Genomic DNA, 6,120 nt, shown 5'->3' on the forward strand with positions numbered 1-6,120 from the left:
AAAATTATTTATCAAAATATTTAATTTAATTTGTCTTTATTTTTGGATAGCTTCATGGGTCAAATTTGGCCCACGGTCACGGGCCACCTATTAGGAACCATGGTCCTACACGTTTGAAGGTCGGCCTTACCCACCATAACCAGAACCAGTTAACCATACCAATCAATTTTTAGTAACGCTTCAGTAAATTAAGTATTCACGTAAATACTGTACTTACCTGACTGCGTGCGTGTTTGATGCTGACAACTGCAGTTTCAGTCACATAATCAACATTGGTTGTGACAATGAACGCGCAAGACCGCACGCACCGCCGAAGCTTTCGGTGAATTGAATATCAAACGAGATAACGGGAGCTCTCTAATGACTCAAGTTACTGCATGATTGTTTTATATTTTTAATAAAACTAATTTCTTCTAATTTTAAATATATTTTCCCTGAATTCGTGATTATTCGTCGCCATGCGTAGACTAAATGCGTGACAAATTTAAGATCACGCATGTGTTTCTGCCAAATGCGTGTTAGATCCAAATCACTTTGAATTGCGGGACCGTCCCGCACGATGCGAGAGGGTTGGTAATGTGCCTTTTGTAAGCCAGGAACCAATAGTATTTTGTTACCTTTCTTCACGGGGGGTGGGGGGATTCGTTTGAACCCCTTGTATCCGCCACTGTATTTCAGCCGCTCCAAATCTCTTTCCTTTTTTTCCTTCTTCCTTTATTCTTTAAATTGTATATTTAAATAATATAGTAATAGGCATATCCGAGGTCTAGCCTAGGTCTAAACAAGTGACTATGTGAGTGTATAAAAATTATGAAAAATATGAATAAACGCAAAATGTTGAAACCATACCAGTACTATTACGATTTTAATCGTGCGGGAAATATCCTCAAGACACATTTTTATATATAATTATTATTATTATTTTTTAATTAATCAATTTATTTACTTATTTTAAATCGTTTAATTAGGCATTACATAATTTTTATGTGTAATATATAATAATAGTGGAACTATGTAATTTATTAACAATATGGTACAGTAGTATGTATATTATGTAACGATAAAAACAATACGATTAATGCAAAAAGTATGACATTTAACAGTGAAGAAAATATAGAAGGAAGGAAAGAAAAGAAATTACGGAGTGGCTCAAAATATTTTCCGAAATTTGTATATAAAATGAGTATGTTTTTAAACAAAATTTTGGAACACTAATCGTCAGAGCTACATGTCCATACGAGCCTAACCACGTTTCACTGTGGAATTGATAATAACTGTTTTTTTGCGTCAGGAAAATCAAATAGGTGAAAAACGGTTGGGCAAAATCTACGTGTAATAATGTACCGTACCGAATACTCAGTACGTTTGAGAACACATGATCTGGATATCGTGGGTTCGGAACTCGAGTCCCAACCGAGAACAATGCGAAGTGTTCTCAATCAAAACGTACTGCAGTACTCGGTACATTATTGCACGTCAGGTTGGGCAAAATTTACACCAATAATATTAAAGTTAAGAATTATAATTGTGTTTAAAAACGATTGATATAATTATAGTACAGTATATAATGTTAGAAGTTAAGTAATTTATGACGATTTTGAATTTTAAAAAAATTTGTAGCGTTTCCCCATAATGAGAGAGAAAAACATATTTTAGTTTCAACTAATTGACGAAGGCTGGGAGGGTTACGTATTTTCTGCTTATAGTAGTACAAGAAAAATACATCTTAGGGTTGAAAAAAGTGCAACAGAATTTCTGTTTGCACAGTGCATTTTCTTAAGGTCCCTGTATGAACATATTAAAAGTCTAGAAAAATCTACATAGGGGAAGTGGTTTTTTTTTTTTCAAAATGGCCGCCAAAATGGCCAATTTTAACCAAAAATTGGAAAAAATTTGATCTTTTCAACATATTTCAGCATATTTTTTTTCCTAAAATATATTTACAAATCTTAACGTTGTTCTGATGCATACAGATACACTTATTTGATGTAGGTATCATTAATTTCAAGATGGCTGCCACAAATACGACGACATATTTAGTATATAGTATTTAGTATATAGTGGTGTATGCATAATACACCAAGCAGCTATAGTACTATATGGACGTTTTGGACAAAAACACCAACTTTTTACATGCTCCCTATGGTCATAGAATTCAATTTTTGATAGAAACCATTTTATCGGAGGTCATTATGGCAGCCATCTTAGATTTAAAAATGGCCACCTTATAAAACCTATGTATGGCCACCTTATAAAACCTATGAAACAACTCCTATCGACAATATTTTTAAATTACAAAAGCGAGCTCTCAGGATTTGTGCAGGGACAACTCGTATTTCCCATACCAAACCTTTATTTTACAAATTTAATGTTCTAAATGTATTTGATTTGCATAAATTACAAAACATAAAAACATATATGTTTTTATGTATCGCTTTAGAAATGAAACATTACCCCCACATATTTATAATCTATTTCCAAAATGTTCCATCATGTTCTTATTTAAAACACAGTATATGTACCTTTGATGATTTATATTATATTTATTCAACAGTGTTACGGCTAACTCTCTTCAATATCATATAATATACGACAGTATTTCTAGCCGTATTGCCAGATTTATCTGGCCGAACGACCTCTTGAGGCGTAGCGTTGTGTAATACAATGTTCCCGACGGTTATTTGGACCTGTTCAACCATGAAGCCTTCGTGGTCTAGTGGTTATGACGCTCGCCTTGTCAGCGAGAGGTCGCAGGTTCGAAACCCGTCTGAGGAATTTTATTACACAATGACTTTTATAGGACTTTATTCGTTGAAAAGCTACAGGGTAGCCTACGATGTTCCATCATGTCCTTATTTAAAACACTGTATATGTACCTTTGATGATTTATATTATATTTATTCAATAGTGTTAACGGCTAACTCTCATCAATATTTTCTGACCATCATCATCATAAAAATTAATTAGACTAACTTTGTAATATCAATTGGATATAAACATTTAACCATGGTGGGGCTGAGGTTAGACATTCTATCTGAATCCAACGTCACCATTTTGATATAGCACTAATATTGCACGTGAGTATACTGCCAGAGATCAATAAGATATATTCTCTTCTTTGCATTATTTTCAGCTTGCTGGATCTCGAATGATATATCAACATGTAAAATCAATGTACCGCGCAGTAACTTAAAATAGCTATGCCTAACGAGTTTGTGGAGTAGTATTACAGTATATCGAATAGATAAATGGTAACTTTCTATTGCATAGCATTATAAACAGCGTTCCGCAAACTTTTTACTTCACGGCCTAATTACGATTCCAGGCACCAAGCCGCAGCCCAGCAGCCCAGCAGCCCAGCCGCGCCAGGGGCCAACATACCAAATCTGGCAAAAACTTTTGATCATGAAGCCTCCATATATATACAATATTTTGACATCATTATCTGTTCTCTCAGTGATAAAATTTTATTGTATACAAATTAAATATTACTTTATTAAATAAATAATACCGTACATTATGGTCAGGTTGCGAGCGAAGCGCGTGCACTGATGATTGGGACTAGGGGGACGCCAAGGGCCTCAGGTCGGGTTTCGAGGCCAACTGTAATAGTATTGTAAACTATTAAACTGTAATAGTATTAACATTAAGCCATTAAACTGTAATACTATTAACTAACACCAATCAACACACATAACATAAAACATGTACATATCGAAATTATTATGTTTAATCTTTCCTCGTCGGTGCTTGCATAAAACGTGATTTGGATCTAACATAATGATATTGATAAAAAATCGAAATTCTCTGTACAATATTATGCTAAACATTTACAGAGTGGACGTCCTTATGTTGTGGTCATATTAGACTGTAATATTATTATTAAAGAAGTCTATTCAACAAGCAACATAAAACATATAGGCCTACATATCAAAGTTATTAGGTTAAAGTTCTCATGTCGGTGCATGCATAAAACTTAATTTCCTAAAATTTGGATATCTGAGATTGACAGACAAAATTCTCTATACTATAGGCCTATATACTAATTTAACGAGTGGACTTCTAGAAAATATATACGCAAAGTATAGTAGGTTAGAAGTTAATGGAGGGGACTTCCTTGTGTTGTGGTCATATTAGACTGTAATAATAATGTTGTGAGGTGCCTAAATATGTGGGGTGCAACGCTTCGTATCTGCAAAGAAAGGCGCTTTACAAATGTTCTGATTGGATTGGATAATAGGACTATCATTAAAAACCATTCAACATAAAACATCAAAATTATTAAGTTAACCTTTCTACTTCGGTGGATGAATATAACGTAATTTTGGGCCTATATGAGATTTACATAACATTTTGAGAATGTACTAAATATAAAATATTAAATATTTTACATTTTAATCAGCAATCTATCAGAAATACGGGGATTGGTATACTGTAAAGCCTTCAGAACCCCTGCAATACTAAAACTGGGATCCAACAGGCAGTGAATATTCCATTTTGATTTAGTGTAGATGTTTTTTAATTTGGGCCGCGGACCACAGTTTGCGGAACGTCGATATACAGTATATATATTATATATTTAATATATAATATATATACTGTATATATATTATATATTTAATATAATTTAAATCATAATATACTAAGTAAGTACATAAGTACTGAACTTAATATACACAGGCATATATACTGTCTCTTATACACATCTAGATGTGTATAAGAGACAGTATATATATAAATACTGTAGAAGGAGCTGTTATAATTGCTTTTTTATCTAGTATATAAAATATTTAAAAAAAATATTTTCCTATATAACAATGTTGTGCTTACGGTGGTTGGGTATAATTCAGCAAGCAACAAAACCAATGAAAGAATGCAATATTTTTGCCCTTATATATAATTGAATGATCTTAAATGACCTATTTATGATTTATAATCTCCTGACCTTGTCAGAAATGATACAATGGTATTGTTTACTATGTACAGTACACATTAAACATAAAAATTCTTAACATTAATATAGGCTTTACATGGTGGTTATCTAGAAATTCAAGATGGCTGCTAAATGACCTTGACCTAATGAAATCGAATGGTCTTAAAATGGCTGCTATAATAAATTCTTATCAAAATACAGTAATCGAATTCTGCGAGCTTAAGTATAATATTTACAAAACATGACTGCTAACGATAGGATATCACAAAGTATTAAACATAAAATGACCTTGATTGACCCTAATTGACCGATTTATGACTATAATATCTATCTTAAAATTTCACAAATGGTGTAAATCTTTGATCATGAAAACATAAGTTTAGGCATCAGGATTCTAATTTGAAATGTTTTACAAGCTGAGATATTTAAAAAAAATCTACCGGTAGATTATGCATGGCAGCCATCTTGAAATCCAAGATGGCCACCAAAATGACCTTGAATAAAATACTGTAGTTCCTATCAAAAAACTTAATTCCAAGAGGTTGAGTATGTTTCTGATGTAAAACACGACACTTAGGCCTCCATTATTAAGATACCATAACTTGAATGACCTTAAATTACCCTAAATTACCTATTTATGACAACCTGACGGAGTCGAAAATTGTATGATAGTATTTCTTGACCATGAAAACATATTTTTGGACATTAGAATTATAATTTCAACTGGTTTAGAAGTGGAGATATAGATTAATATATTTTTTACATGGTGGCCATTTTAAATCCAAGATGGCGGCCACTTTTATAAAATATTAGCATTATTTTATAAATTAATACATGCATTGGTTGCTAAGTATTAAAAACCTTCGTGGCGATCTAAGAAGTTGCAAATTTATTCATAAATATGACATATTACGATGACATTAAGATTTTTTCTCATATTTTTATCTATTTTGTCGGCTATTTTGCATAAACGCATTTCCGCATATTTCCCCTACCTGGATTTTTCTTGACTTTCAATATGTTAAAATATTGACCTTATAGAAATGCACTGTAGTAAAATAAATTCTGTTGCAATTTTTTCAAACTTTCACTCAATTTTACGCTAATTTTCTTGTATTATAGACGTCTTACTCTATTATTATCTCATAATATTAACCAAGCGGCTTTACGGAGTGATTGTTGATGAC

The sequence above is a fragment of the Anneissia japonica genome, unplaced genomic scaffold (assembly GCF_011630105.1).
Source record: "Anneissia japonica isolate Jap-2015-1 unplaced genomic scaffold, ASM1163010v1 scaffold1889_len2455224_cov183, whole genome shotgun sequence".
NCBI lineage: Eukaryota > Metazoa > Echinodermata > Crinoidea > Comatulida > Comatulidae > Anneissia > Anneissia japonica.